The sequence below is a fragment of the Bombina bombina genome, chromosome 1 (assembly GCF_027579735.1).
Source record: "Bombina bombina isolate aBomBom1 chromosome 1, aBomBom1.pri, whole genome shotgun sequence".
Taxonomy (NCBI): domain Eukaryota; kingdom Metazoa; phylum Chordata; class Amphibia; order Anura; family Bombinatoridae; genus Bombina; species Bombina bombina.
Genome location: NC_069499.1, coordinates 368,103,205 through 368,119,850, shown reverse-complemented (window position 1 = coordinate 368,119,850; position 16,646 = coordinate 368,103,205). Strand labels below are relative to the sequence as shown.

General features: G+C 39.3%; 1 protein-coding gene across 2 annotated transcripts in view; it reads right to left on the bottom strand.

Annotated features, from left to right (window-relative positions):
• The window catches only part of LOC128645334 (histamine N-methyltransferase), a 103,327-nt gene extending 100,100 nt beyond the window's left edge, over window positions 1–3,227 (bottom strand). The window contains exon 1 of one of the 2 annotated variants that reach the window (XM_053698256.1): window positions 2,975–3,227. The gene's annotated coding sequence lies outside the window, so the exon portion shown is untranslated. Of the gene's footprint in view, window positions 1–2,496; window positions 2,771–2,974 lie in introns of those variants that run through there. The other variant, XM_053698257.1, reaches the window with a different exon arrangement.
• Between the last annotated feature and the right edge of the window lie 13,419 nt (window positions 3,228–16,646).

Below are 16,646 nucleotides of genomic sequence, written 5' to 3'. Positions count from 1 at the left end.
CCATCTCTTCTGCCAGAAGAGTTTCTGAATTATCTGCTCTTTCTTGTGAGTCTCCTTTTCTGATTCTTCATCAGGATAAGGCGGTGTTGCGAACTTCTTTTGAATTTTTACCTAAAGTTGTGAATTCCAACAACATTAGTAGAGAAATTGTGGTTCCTTCATTATGTCCTAATCCTAAGAATTCTAAGGAGAAATCGTTGCATTCTTTGGATGTTGTTAGAGCTTTGAAATATTATGTTGAAGCTACGAAATCTTTCTGTAAGACTTCTAGTCTATTTGTTATCTTTTCCGGTTCTAGGAAAGGCCAGAAAGCTTCTGCCATTTCTTTGGCATCTTGGTTGAAATCTTTAATTCATCTTGCCTATGTTGAGTCGGGTAAAATTCCGCTTCAGAGAATTACAGCTCATTCTACTAGGTCAGTATCTACTTCCTGGGCGTTTAGGAATGAAGCTTCGGTTGACCAGATCTGCAAAGCAGCAACTTGGTCCTCTTTGCATACTTTTACTAAATTCTACCATTTTGATGTATTTTCTTCTTCTGAAGCAGTTTTTGGTAGAAAAGTTCTTCAGGCAGCGGTTTCAGTTTGAATCTTCTGCTTATGTTTTTTGTTAAACTTTATTTTGGGTGTGGATTATTTTCAGCAGGAATTGGCTGTCTTTATTTTATCCCTCCCTCTCTAGTGACTCTTGTGTGGAAAGATCCACATCTTGGGTAGTCATTATCCCATACGTCACTAGCTCATGGACTCTTGTTAATTACATGAAAGAAAACATAATTTATGTAAGAACTTACCTGATAAATTCATTTCTTTCATATTAACAAGAGTCCATGAGGCCCACCCTTTTTTGTGGTGGTTATGATTTTTTTGTATAAAGCACAATTATTCCAATTCCTTATTTTGTATGCTTCGCACTTTTTTTCTTATCACCCCACTTCTTGGCTATTCGTTAAACTGATTTGTGGGTGTGGTGAGGGGTGTATTTATAGGCATTTTAAGGTTTGGGAAACTTTGCCCCTCCTGGTAGGAATGTATATCCCATACGTCACTAGCTCATGGACTCTTGTTAATATGAAAGAAATGAATTTATCAGGTAAGTTCTTACATAAATTATGTTTTTTCATATGCACAAAAGAAAATATTTAGTAATATTGAATTAATTAATTTCAATATTAAACATACCGGTATATATAATGCAAAGAAAGTTAAAATGAAGTGGGGGGCATTACTTTTTAATTTGCTTTGAGAAATATGTAAATCAATAAAATATATGGTTACAATTGAGTGTTTGGATTAAAAAATATTTTTTTTTAAAAAATAACAGTAAACCAAATGAAGAGCTAAACTGATATTATTAGATGACTGAAAAAAAAACCATTTAAGTATGTTAGGCTGTCATCATCACTACCGTTTTAGTCATTATATATTAATTTTGTGTTGGCTGTACTCATTTTAGTCTATAAAAAAAATCTGAAAAAAATATTGCTTCATTATTTTAATGTGTTTATCCGACTGTAGATAAGCCAGATGTTCACAATTTACCATGCACATAACTTCGGCACTAATTTAAAGTATGCGCTTCTAACAGATTTAAAAAATAAACCAAAAAATATCCAAGTTTAACACAAAGTTTTCACATAGCAAACCTAATGTGTTGGTATCAGATTTAAGGTATTACACAGAAATAAACTGATCTCTTGTTAAAAAACACTAGCTTAGATTCACTAAATTGAAGTTTCCCATTATTTCCTATATCATCCTACTGAGCATGTTCAGTATAGTATAATCTCTCAAAATGTTATTATTTAAAATAATGAATTTACCTTATATTTCATTAAAAAGGTAGAAATACCAAATTTTGGGTTTCAAAATACAAAATTATTCTGAAATTTACACTTTTATTTTTTTTTGTTGTATAAAATTACCTTTAAGTTGCTGTATTAAATATTGACTAAATGAGATAAAATATTTTTGTTTCCATTTGGCCCCATCCACTTTCCAAGCTGTCACATTTTACAGATGCAAATATAAAATATTCAGAAACCCAAACTATTCTAAAATGCATACCTTTTCAGGTCCCAAGCAGTTTGGAGGTATTTGCACCGTTACATTCCTATTAGTATTTTTTTCTGTTATAACTATACTCCAGTAAAAAGTATAATAATGTTATCAAAAATATATTATTATCAACACAATAAAATTACAATTATCAGAATTTGCTACACTTATCATTTATATATATATATATATATATATATATATATATATATATATATATATATATATATATATATATATATATATATATATATATATATATATATATATATATATATATATAATGATAAGTGTAGCAAATTCTGATAATTGTAATTTTATATATATATGTCTTTTGAATATTGCCTACTGATAACTTAAATTTAACTGTATACCAGAAGACAGTAAAAATGTAACAAAACAAAATAAATATAGCACACAAATGTCCATTTGTAACTTACCTTGTCTGGATCCTCTGCTACCTTTTTTGAAAATGAAGCACTCTTTAATACATTTGCTATTTTGCTTGAGGCTATCAGAACTAAAGTTGATTTCCCACTTTCCCTTGATCAATTTTAAACACGTAATTACTCTTAGAAGTAAAATGCTGAAAGACTGTCCGCACTCTTTAATACATTTGCTATTGTGCTTGAAGCTATCAGAACTAAAGTTGAATTCCCACTTTCCCTTGATCAATTTTAAACAAGTAATTACTCTTAGAAGTAAAATGCTGAAAGACTGTCTGTACCTGTTTAGAGATCGACTAATTCAGTACATTAAGGTTATAGGGCTATTGTAGGCTTTTATAGTATTTCTTGCATCTTAAATGGCTCTAATAAAAGAGTCTGGTTCTGTTTGCTAAATATTCTTTATTCTCCACTGTTTTGAAAAGTACCATAATTTTTTAACAAACATGTAAGAAATAACATATTTACTTGCCTTTTTCAGCAGAAATAGTCTATTTTGAAGTCACTCCAAAACGCCCAGCATTTACTTCCTGTCTGCAACTATTATCCTGTCAGGAACTTCTTAATGAGTTGTCTGGGAGGTTACTAGTGATGGGAAGTTCGGTTCATTTAGATGAATCGATTCATTTCGGACAGTTCGATTAACTGAACCCATTCATGAACCGATTCATCAGTTCACCTGAGCATGTGATGCAGAGCTGCAGATTCTCTTACTGCAGACTCTCTGCCCGCTGATCCGATGTTTGAATCATGACTCCTGATTCAGTGTCTGACAGTTCAGCTCCTCCTGAGTCCTCACACGCAGCATTGGCTCCTTCACAGATACATACAACACAGTACATAGAATAAAGCATGCTGTATACTCTGTTCTATGTACTGTGTTGTATGTATTTATATCTTGTATGTATATGCATATCTTATAAAAGACTTATAATATTATAGTAAAAGTGACAATAGAATATGACCTTAGTTTCCTCCATAAAATTATATTTTAAAGGTATTAATGTGTAAACAGCCCCAAACTCTGTATGGCTTATAAATAAATATAAGGGTGAGACCTGCTGCTTTTGTAAGGGTTAATTTAAGGTGCAGATTGGGGTATATTTGAACCAGTGTACTGTTAACTGACTCCTTTGCAATGAATCATTCAGTTAACAGTACACTGATTCAAATATACCTCTAACTGCACCTTATATTAACCCTTACAGAAGTAGCAGGTCTCAACCTTATATTTATTTATAAGCCATACAGAGTGTGGGGCTATTTAAACATTAATACTTTTAAAATACAATTTTATGGAGGAAACTAAGGTCATATTCTATTGTCACTTTTACTAAAGTTAAAGAGATAATATTTTAAAAGTATTGATATTTAATCAGACCCAAACTCTGTATGGTTTATAAATATAAGGTTGAGACCTGCTGCTTTTGTAAGGGTTAATTTAGGTGTAGTTAGGAGTATCTTTGAATCAGTGTACTGTTAACTGAATGATTCATTGCAAAGGAGTTAGTTAACAGTACACTGATTCGTTTGCAAACAGTTCACTTCTTGAATCAGTAACAGCACTGGTAATATGATCCTAGAGCAGTGCTTTCCAAACTGTGTGTCGGGACACACTAGTGTGTCGGCAGCAGTGTGCAGGTGTGTCCCTGCTTCAGCATAAATTTTTTTTTTTTGGTTTCTGACTTTCCGCCTGCCTGCTACGCATTTCACATGGTTGACACGTGATTGATATCTAGGGGGTCACAGATCATCTTAACCTATTAGCGCAGCTCAGTGAGAACTGAAACTATTCCCATTGGCGGCACATTGGCTCCTGATTGCACGTGTAGTCTCCTTAATTGGCTTGTGACTGCATGTGTAGTCAGTGAGTGGGACAGCAGTGTGTTTGCAGTGCGGGCAGTAGTCAATCAGACTCACCGAGCTCTGAGGGCGGCAGTTTAAATGCTGAGCTGAAGTCAGTGGGGTTTTTTCTGCAACTAGCTCCCAGTAGTGCATTGCTGCTCCTGCTCTTGATATATGGATAGGAAGGGGAAACTTAAAAATGCTTGATGATAAAATGCGAGTGTCTATATATACACCAAATATTCAGAAATTGTGTTCATCCCATCAACCTCATACATCCCATTAAAATACTAAGTAGCTATTGGTGTTATTAAACTTTTTTAATTATTGCACATACATACTGTTACTTGTAAATACATTTTATTATTATATAATTTATGTATGTGTCCGTATCTCTTAAAACAAGTTAGTTTAACCTCCTGTTTGCCAGTACAACTGAATTACTGTGTCGCAAAATGATGTAGGTCTAAAAAGTGTGTCACTAACATAAAAAGTTTGGAAAGCTCTGTCCTAGAGTGAGGATGTCTGATTCTGCTGTGTGATTCATTGCAAAGGAGGAGTTAGCAGAAGCAGAACTCACTCTAGGATCTATTACCAGTGCTGCTGCAGACTCAGGAAGTGAACTGTTTGAAACGAATCAGTTCAGTCTGGTGAACCGATTCATACAGTTCACTGAAAAGATCCAGTTCAAAAGAACGATTCATTCACGAACTGGACATCACTAGAGGTTACTCATTTAATGGACAGTGTGAACAGAGCTGTTCGGTACAGGCTGACTCTACAGAGAGTGCATATCCTACAGTGTGCTCTTGCTTATGTGTAAACAGATGCAGGTCATGCTTTTTACACTCTTTCTAGCCCAGTTAGCTATCCCCAGGAGCATCTATGGAACAATGAATGTGACTATCTGCCTGCTTTTGTTACTGTTGAAAGTGTTTTCATCATCACATTCTTAAACACCTCCCCCTAAAATAAACAGCATTATGTCAGGAGGAGACCAAGAGCAGACAATATTACTCTTTTTTTACGCAGCTTCTGTACTTTGTGTCTGTGTAAAAGTGCTCCTTGATCTAGTCATAGTAAGCAGCAGAAAAAAATCTACTGTCCAGCATAACCCTTTACCCCTTACCCCAGGCAAGGTACAGCAGTATAGCAGGACTGCAAATGTTGCTCTGTGTCAGTGGCTATTTCACTTTTATAACTGAGAATTGTCACTAATAAAGTGCTGTGACAGTGCTCTGCATACTGTGTATGCCCACTTATGCTAATCTAAAAAAAAAAAAATGGCTTAAAGAGACACTCAAGTCAAAATTAAATTTCATGATTCAGGTACAGCATGCAATTTTAAATTGAAGGTCCATTTTGAATTAGTGCCCGGTTTTTAATAAACCTATTAAAAACAAGGGCACTTTGATTAATCAAAATTGACATTTCACTGTTTTCTTCAAAAACTTACCTTTTAATCCTGGTAGCCGCTCCAGCACTTTCTCCGCCCGTCGCAAGCCATCTTCGTGGGTCCAAAATGACGAATCCGGCTTCCTCCAATCACAGCGTTGCATCAGGCCAAGATTCCCCCGGGGGGAAGCTGTGATTGGAGGAAGCCTGATTCGTCATTTCTGACATCTGCAGAGGCTTCCGACGGCCGGGGGAATCGTTGGAGCGGCATTCAGGATTAAAAGGTACGTTTTTGAAGAAGTCAGTAAAATGTCAATTTTGATGCATTAAAGTATCCTTGTTTTTAATAGGTTTATTAAAAACCTGGCACTAATTCATCAAAATGGACCTTCACTTTAAACAACTTTTCAATTTACTTCCATTAACAAAATGTGCACAGTCTTTTTATATTTAAACTTTTTGAGTCACCAACTCCTACTGAGCATGTGCAAGAATTCACAGCATATACGTATATGCATTTGTGATTGGCTGATGGCTATCACATGGTACAGGGGAGTGGAAATAGACATAACTTTGCAATTTATTTAACAAAAATCTACTACTCATTTGAAGTTCAGATTAAGTGCTATTGCATTGTCTTCTTATCATGCATTTGTTGATTATGCAAATCTACTGTATTGACTGGTCCTTTAACGGAAGGTCGGGAGAGTTTTTTCCAAAGCAAGCTAGTAATACTCTACCTCATAACATCCATATCCCTACCAAATTCTCTCATATTCATTTTTTTTCACAAATTTATAACCTTAAAAATTCACAGCCAATTTTTCTAATTTGAAGGTTAACTAATGTTTACCAAATATCAGCTAAATTTCACCTAGATTACGAGTTTTGCGTTGTGACTTTTAACGCTGAAAAAATGGCAATTTAAGCGTAAAAGCAGTAACGCACTATTGGGAGTCGTGTCGGTATAGCTATACAGCAAGCAGTTTAGCCTGTAACGCAACGTCAATCCCGCATTAAAAAAAAACATAATTTATGCTTACCTGATAAATTTATTTCTCTTGTGGTGTATCCAGTCCACGGATCATCCATTACTTGTGGGATATTCTCCTTCCCAACAGGAAGTTGCAAGAGGATCACCCACAGCAGAGCTGCTATATAGCTCCTCCCCTAACTGCCATATTCAGTAATTCAACCGAAACTAGCCGAGAAAGGAGAAACCATAGGGTGCAGTGGTGACTGTAGTTTAAAATTTAGACCTGCCTTAAAAGGACAGGGCGGGCCATGGACTGGATACACCACAAGAGAAATAAATTTATCAGGTAAGCATAAATTATGTTTTCTCTTGTTAGGTGTATCCAGTCCACGGATCATCCATTACTTGTGGGATACCAATACCAAAGCTAAAGTACACGGATGAAGGGAGGGACAAGGCAGGTACTTAAACGGAAGGGACCACTGCCTGTAGAACCTTTCTCCCAAAAATAGCCTCCGAAGAAGCAAAAGTATCAAATTTGTAAAATTTTGAAAAGGTATGAAGCGAAGACCAAGTCGCCGTTTTGCAAATCTGTTCAACATAAGCCTCATTTTTAAAGGCCCAGGTGGAAGCCACAGCTCTAGTAGAATGAGCTGTAATCCTTTCAGGGGGCTGCTGTCCAGCAGTCTCATAGGCTAAGCGTATTATGCTCCGAAGCCAAAAAGAAAGAGAGGTTGCCGAAGCCTTTTGACCTCTCCTCTGTCCAGAGTAAACAACAAACAGGGAAGATGTTTGACGAAAATCTTTAGTCGCTTGTAAGTAAAACTTTAAAGCACGGACTACGTCCAAATTATGTAAAAGACGTTCCTTCTTTGAAGAAGGATTAGGACACAATGATGGAACAACAATCTCTTGATTGATATTCTTGTTGGAAACTACCTTAGGTAAAAACCCAGGTTTTGTACGCAGAACTACTTTATCTGTATGGAAAATCAGATAAGGAGAATCACATTGTAAAGCTGATAACTCAGAGACTCTACGAGCCGAGGAAATAGCCATCAAAAACAGAACTTTCCAAGATAAAAGTTTGACATCAATGGAATGAAGGGGTTCAAACGGAACTCCTTGAAGAACCTTAAGAACCAAGTTTAAGCTCCATGGAGGAGCAACAGGTTTAAACACAGGCTTAATTCTAACCAAAGCCTGACAAAATGCCTGGACGTCTGGAACCTCTGCCAGACGCTTGTGCAAAAGGATAGACAGAGCAGAAATATGTCCCTTTAAAGAACTAGCTGATAAGCCTTTATCCAAACCCTCTTGGAGAAAGGACAATATCCTAGGAATCCTAACCTTACTCCATGAGTAATTCTTGGATTCACACCAATGAAGATATTTGCGCCATATCTTATGGTAGATTTTCCTAGTTACATGCTTTCGTGCCTGTATTAAGGTATCAATGACTGACTCGGAGAAGCCACGCCTTGATAAAATCAAGCGTTCAATCTCCAGGCAGTCAGTCTCAGAGAAATTAGATTTGGATGATTGAAAGGACCTTGTAGTAGAAGGTCTTGTCTCAGAGGCAGAGACCAAGGTGGAAAGGATGACATGTCCACCAGGTCTGCATACCAGGTCCTGCGTGGCCACGCAGGCGCGATCAAGATCACCGATGCTCTCTCCTGTTTGATTTTGGCAATCAGTCGAGGGAGCAGAGGAAACGGTGGAAACACATAAGCCAGGTTGAAGAACCACGGTGCTGCTAGAGCATCTATCAGCGTCGCTTCTGGGTCCCTGGACCTGGATCCGTAACAAGGAAGCTTGGCGTTCTGGCGAGACGCCATGAGATCCAATTCTGGTGTTCCCCAACGATGAACCAATTGAGCAAACACCTCCGGATGGAGTTCCCACTCCCCCGGATGAAAAGTCTGACGACTTAGAAAATCCACCTCCCAGTTCTCTACACCTGGGATATGGATCGCTGATAGATGGCAAGAGTGAGTCTCTGCCCAGCGAATTATCTTGGAGACTTCTAACATCGCTAGGGAGCTCCTGGTCCCCCCTTGATGGTTGATGTAAGCCACAGTCGTGATGTTGTCCGACTGAAATCTGATGAACCTCAGGGTTGCTAACTGAGAACAAGCTAGAAGAGCATTGAATATTGCTCTTAACTCCAGAATATTTATTGGGAGGAGTTTCTCCTCCTGAGTCCACGATCCCTGAGCCTTCAGGGAATTCCAGACTGCACCCCAACCTAGAAGGCTGGCATCTGTTGTTACAATTGTCCAATCTGGCCTGCGAAAGGTCATACCTTTGGACAGATGGACCCGAGATAGCCACCAGAGAAGAGAATCTCTGGTCTCTTGATCCAGATTTAGCAGAGGGGACAAATCTGTGTAATCCCCATTCCACTGACTGAGCATGCATAATTGCAGCGGTCTGAGATGTAGGCACGCAAATGGCACTATGTCCATCGCCGCTACCATTAAGCCGATCACTTCCATGCACTGAGCCACCAAAGGGCGCGGAATGTAGTGAAGAACACGGCAGGAATTTAGAAGCTTTGATAACCTGGACTCCGTCAGGTAAATTTTCATTTCTACAGAATCTATCAGAGTTCCTAGTAAGGAAACCTTTGTGAGGGGTGATAGAGAACTCTTTCCTTAGTTCACTTTCCACCCATGCAACCTCAGAAATGCCAACACTATGTCCGTATGAGATTTGGCAATTTGGAAGTTTGACGCCTGTATCAGGATGTCGTCTAGATAAGGGGCCACTGCTATGCCCCGTGGTCTTAGGACCGCCAGAAGAGACCCCAGAACCTTTGTAAAAATTCTTGGGGCTGTAGCTAACCCGAAGGGAAGAGCCACAAACTGGTAATGCCTGTCTAGAAAGGCAAACCTTAGGAACCGATGATGATCTTTGTGAATCGGTATGTGAAGGTAAGCATCCTTCAAATCCACTGTGGTCATGTACTGACCCTCCTGGATCATAGGTAGGATTGTCCGAATAGTTTCCATTTTGAACAATGGAACTCTGAGGAATTTGTTTAAGATCTTTAGATCCAAAATTGGTCTGAAGGTTCCCTCTTTTTTGGGAACCACAAACAGATTTGAATAAAATCCCTGTCCTTGTTCCATCTGTGGAACTGGATGGATCACTCCCATTATTAGGAGGTCTTGCACACAGCGTAAGAATGCCTCTTTCTTTATCTGGTTTACAGATAATCTCGAAAGGTGAAATCTCCCTTGTGGGGGGGAAGCTTTGAAGTCCAGAAGATATCCCTGAGATATGATCTCCAACGCCCAGGGATCCTGAACATCTCTTGCCCACGCCTGGGCGAAGAGAGAAAGTCGGCCCCCTACTAGATCCGTTGCCAGATAGGGGGCCGTTCCTTCATGCTGTCTTAGAGGCAGCAGCAGGCTTTCTGGCCTGCTTGCCTTTGCTCCAGGCCTGGTTAGATTTCCAGGCCGGCTTGGATTGCGCAAAAGTTCCCTCTTGTTTTGTAGCAGAGGAAGTTGATGCTGCACCTGCCTTGAAGTTTCGAAAGGCATGAAAATTAGACTGTTTGGCCCTTGATTTGGCCCTGTCCTGAGGAAGGGTATGACCCTTACCTCCAGTAATGTCAGCAATAATTTCCTTCAAACCAGGCCCGAATAGGGTCTGCCCCTTGAAGGGAATGTTAAGTAATTTAGACTTTGAAGTCACGTCAGCTGACCAAGATTTAAGCCATAGCGCCCTACGCGCCTGGATGGCGAATCCAGAATTCTTAGCCGTTAGTTTAGTCAAATGAACAATGGCATCAGAAACAAAAGAATTAGCTAGCTTAAGTGTTCTAAGCTTGTCAAGTATTTCAGTCAATGGAGTAGCTGTCTGAAAGGCCTCTTCCAGAGACTCAAACCAGAATGCTGCAGCAGCAGTGACAGGAGCAATGCATGCAAGGGGCTGCAGGATAAAACCTTGTTGAATAAACATTTTCTTAAGGTAACCTTCTAATTTTTTATCCATTGGATCTGAAAAAGCACAACTGTCCTCGACAGGGATAGTGGTACGCTTTGCTAAAGTAGAAACTGCTCCCTCCACCTTAGGGACCGTCTGCCATAAGTCCCGTGTGGTGGCGTCTATTGGAAACATTTTTCTAAAAATAGGAGAGGGGAAAAAAGGCACAGCGGGTCTGTCCCACTCCTTAGTAATAATTTCTGTAAACCTTTTAGGTATTGGAAAAACATCAGTACACACCGGCACCGCGTAGTATTTATCCAGTCTACACAATTTCTCTGGCACTGCAATTGTGTCACAGTCATTCAGAGCAGCTAAAACCTCTCCAAGCAACACCCGGAGGTTCTCAAGCTTAAATTTAAAAGTAGACATATCTGAATCAGGTTTCCCCGAGTCAGAGACGTCACCCACAGACTGAAGCTCTTCCTCCGCTTCTGCATATTGTGACGCAGTATCAGACATGGGCCTTAAAACATCTGCGCGCTCTGTATTACGTCAAACCCCAGAGCTATCGCGCTTTCCTCTGAATTCAGGCAGTCTGGCTAATACCGCTGACAGGGTATTAGCCATGATTGCCGCCATATCCTGCAAAGTAATCGCTATGGGCGTCTTTAATGTACTTGGCGCCATTTTAGCGGGAGTCCCTTGAGCGGGAGTCAAAGGGTCCGACACGTGGGGAGAGTTAGTCGGCATAACTTCCCCCTCGTCAGAATCCTCTGGTGATGATTCTTTTAAAGATAACAGCTGATCTTTATTGTTTAAAGTGAAATCAATACATTTAGTACACATTCTCCTATGGGGTTCCACCATGGCTTTTAAACATAATGAACAAGGAGTTTCCTCTATGTCAGACATGTTTATACAGACTAGCAATGAGACTAGCAAGCTTGGAAAACACTTTAAATCAAGTTAACAAGCAATATAAAAAAAAACGTTACTGTGCCTTTAAGAGAAACAAATTTTGCCAAAATTTGAAATAACAGTGAAAAACGGCAGTTAAACTAACGAAATTTTTACAGTGTATGTAACAAGTTAGCAGAGCATTGCACCCACTTGCAAATGGATGATTAACCCCTTAACACAAAAAACAGATTAACAAAACGAAAAATATGTTTTTTGAAACAGTCATAACAACTGTCACAGCTCCTACTTTTGAAGCCTTTTGAGCCCTTCAGAGATGTCCTATATCATGCAGGGGACTGCTGAGGGAAGCTGAATGTCACAGTTTGTAATTTTAACTGCACCAACTGTAACTTTTATACTATAACAGTGGAAAGCCTCAGGAAACTGTTTCTAGGCAAAAATAAAGCCAGCCATGTGGAAAAAACTAGGCCCCAATAAGTTTTATCACCAAAGCATATATAAAAACGATTAAACATGCCAGCAAACGTTTTATATTGCACATTAATCAGAGTATATACCTCTGATAGCAAGCCTGATACTAGTCGCTATTAAATCACTGTATTTAGGCTTTAACTTACATTAATCTGGTATCAGCAGCATTTTCTAGCAAATTCCATCCCTAGAAAAACTTAACTGCACATACCTTATTGCAGGATACCCTGCACGCCATTCTCCCTCTGAAGTTACCTCACTCCTCAGACATATGTGAGAATAGGAGTGGATCTTAGTTACTTCTGCTAAGATCATAGAAAAACGCAGGCAGATTCTTCTTCTAAATGCTGCCTGAGATAAAATAGTACACTCCGGTACCATTTAAAAACAATAAACTTTTGATTGAAGAAAAAACTAACTATATTTTACCACTTTCCTCTTACTACCTCCAGCTATGTTGAGAGCTTGCAAGAGAATGACTGGATATGGCAGTTAAGGGAGGAGCTATATAGCAGCTCTGCTGTGGGTGATCCTCTTGCAACTTCCTGTTGGGAAGGAGAATATCCCACAAGTAATGGATGATCCGTGGACTGGATACACCTAACAAGAGAAAATTACATTTTTGCATGGGATTTCCATAGCGCCAGTATTACAGGTTGCGCGGTTCAGCTAAAATGCTTGCATTACAGCCTATACCGACATGATCCATACCGCCAATGTTTCACAAAACTCATAACGAAACTGTTACAAAGCACACTAACACCCATAAACTACATATTAACCCCTAAACCGCTGCCCTCCCGCATTTCAAACATTATATTAAACCTATTAACCCCTAATCTACCACCCACCTACATCGCCAACACTATTTAAATATATTAACCCCTATTCCCCCTCACCCTGACATCACTGCCACTATAATAAAGTTATTAACCCCTATTCTGCTGCTCCCCGACATCGCAGCCACTAAATAAAGTTATTAACCCCTAAACCTCCGGCCCCCCACATCTCTGCCACTAAATAAACCTATTAACCCCTAAACCGCCGGCCCCCCACATTGCAAAACACTAAATAAACTATTAACCCCTAAACCTAACACCCCCCTAACTTTAAATTAAAATTACAATATAACTATTTAAATAAATAAAAACTAATCTGTGAAATAAATATAAACCTAACATTAAACTATAAATTAACCTAACATAACTATTCAAATAAAATAAAAAATACTGCCAATTAAAATATCTAAATTACGGGGGGCGGAGCCAACTGTGAAGCTAGGCAGACGCAGGTATCGAGAGCTCCTGCTTATAATAGTTTAAAAACTTATCACAGAGCTCCAAAATTTAAGTTTTCATCAATTTAACAAGACTTGTGACTCACTGTCCATGTGCGAACTTCATCTAGATGCCGACATCCAGTTTTTGAGAGGGTAGAGTGGAGCAGACCTCCCGAATACCGGTTCATATACAGACTGCAGGCTAAACCCTTACAACTGGTCAAGAGGGGACATTACCCGGCAAAATATGGAGGACAGTATTGTTTTTATGACCCAACCTTACATTCTGCCTGCAGAATCGATATATTGAAGAGATGTGTGGTCGCCATTTTAGTAGTGCCGCCATAGAAGCTACAATCCTGTAGAGAGTGAAAGACCCGCTATCCCCACCGTCATCATTGGTACAAGTCAACATGGTGGCTCCTTAGTACTTACAACTCTGCTCTCTCTCCTCGATACTTACCTAAAAGGGTCAATATCGATTACTTGAACGCTGAAGAGGATGGCTTCACAGATTTGGGCTGCGCTTGCCGAACTGGAGTGCCGCATGGATATGCAGTTTGCCTCACTTATCCAATGCCTCTCCCCTGACAGGGAGAACTTACCAGATGCTATGGGAGTTGATTTTGCCATGACGGTGGGTCCGAAAGCCGAAGTATACCACCCACAGCTCTCCTGTCTTCATGGTGAGTCCACAGACGACGACAGCGGCACATTCTCTCCCTTTGCCGAGAAGACTACTTCTGTGCACTCACGGCCCGTATCCACCATAGCCCCTGGGATCCCTTCAGATCTAGCTCTATTTAACGCAACGTTGCACCTGACCCTAGACCCGAGGCAACCGTTTGAGACAGAGCAGGAGGAAAAAGGACTGACCACCATCCACACAGGGAGCTCTTATATTCCCCTTTTCTGCAAGGTGAGTGCTGAGACAAATTTTTGGGGGGCCACAGAGAGACTAAAGACAGTATCACACGCACACGCCGCCATGTCAGTCTCGCAGCTTCTGTTCACCAGCACTCCCAATACCTCCCTGCTTACGCCTCTATTCTTGCGATCAACCTGGATCCCCTGACCACCGGATCACACAGCAATTCCTCCCAAAAGAGGCACCATATATTGCTCTGTACTATTGCAAGGTCCTTTTGACCCGGGTGGCTAGTTTTAAAAGTCGCCTAGCTCATAAGCAGGGCTAGATCGACTGCCTCTACCACAGTTAGATTGTTTTGTGCCCCACAACTGAGTCTCCACATGGAGTTAACCAAGTACTCTAACTGATGTTAATTTCCATTGCATTCTATATCCTACCTATCTGCTTTGTAACACTCTCAAGACATATTATGCAGCACCCAGGTCTAGAGAAGCATTACCTCATAGTTTTGCGGATGACTACATACACAAGCCAATATTTAGGGACTGAGGATCTCATCAAAGAACTGGACATGAATGTACTCTCTTAGGGGTCAAGTCATTACTCATACAGTAAACCCTGACGGTCTACATTTAATTTTTGGGTCTACCCCAAGTATTTTTATTTTCAGATTGAGATGAAAACTGCCTCACTGTAAATGTTTCTGATAAGTTGAATAGGTTGACTAGTCCTTTGTTTGCTTTTCAATACATACAGTTATATTGATTTATTGTTTAACTCCTAGTTATCAACATATCAGATGTTCTCCACACTTTCACAGAGATGCTTCATTTTAATCCCCTGTAGGTATATTTCACTTCTCCACTTAGGTTAACTTTAAAGAGGATTTCCTAGTAATGAGCCTGTGTTTTTTCTAATCCTTTGCTTGATATTAGAACTGGAGGCCTAGCCTGCAAAATAGGCTTTCTGTGAAAGGAGATAATATCTTTCTTGGAATATAGTTGTGTGCTACACTGACTAAAATCTATCCCTAAGCAAAACAATCTCTTCACCTAGGTCAGTTGGCTATCACAAATGGGTTTTATTATCCATATCTCTATACAAACGTAACATCTGGCCTAATATATAAGTAATCTTTTACGCAGTAAGTAAAGCCTATGCATAGATTTTACTTCATTATTTTATATCTCAGGAGTTATAACTGCAATTAGATACCCTTTACATTTAGCTATTTATTGACGATAAGGAGTACTATCCATTGAAGATCATGCCTACGCCCTGTCAGCGGCCGAGATAGGGATAAAGGTTGTAGACAAGTACATACTTTATGGGTATTCTTTATCCTAACCACATTTAAGTAGATCTAACAGTGTTTCATTACTCTATAAGCTGTCCCTATACTAAAGATGACAACTTATTAATAATATGTAATTGCACACACCTTCTAACTTCCGCCAGGGATTAAAGCAGATAAGAGAACTGACCTATTTAGATGCATCTCCTATAGGATACGTATTGTGAGTAGTATACATATTTGCCCACAGACTCATTGCTATTTATATACTGTACCAGTCTCCTGCGTTACATGATTTTGTTAAGGTAGATGCTAATACTGGCTACATACGCCAAACTCATATATACGGTAAATGATGCCACCTTTTATTGTCTCAGGGGTATGTTTTTATATATTGCTTTTATACACTGATACACACAGGTTGATCCTTGATTAAGATTTATTTTACACGTATATTTTTATATGACATGTCATGAAGCAATGTACTTTGGCTCTGTAAGAGAGTCTAGTTATATGAGATCTGTGTTTGATATTTTTCCCGAGATATACCTAGCGGCAACATCTGAATTTAAATAACTTCTCTCTTAGTCTGCATTTGGCCCTCATCCCCCCTCAGTTTATGAAGTTGGCTCATATAATATATAGCACTATGCACACTGCTACTCTTCCCTGTCATCTAGACTAGGGACTCCACATATTGTTAACAAGATTGCCTACTAAGCTACATGAGGCACCAATGTTATTTAGTGACACATAATCCCGAGGTAACTATTGTAATTCCTACTTAGAGATTCAAAGTATAGGATAGCTCGCAGCCACTCATCATATATCCTCCCATACCAAGTAACTTATAGCACATATCAGATTACTTCCCCTATACACCATTTTTTCAGGAAGCTCCTTCTTATATTTCCTATTCATTATACCTAAAGACCCAAAAGCTAGCCCAGATTCTCATCCTAACAGACTCCGCCCCCCCTCCTTCCCCCTCCCCTTTCTCAAATAAGAGCGGCTCTTGCCCGCTGAATTTCCTCTCCCCCAAATAAAACTATCGCATTATCCCCCATTTTACTCTATTTTATTCAGATCTGATAGCTTTCGCTATGATTCCTATAGTAATATGGGGGTTATCATTTTATTTACAGTACCAAGAGTT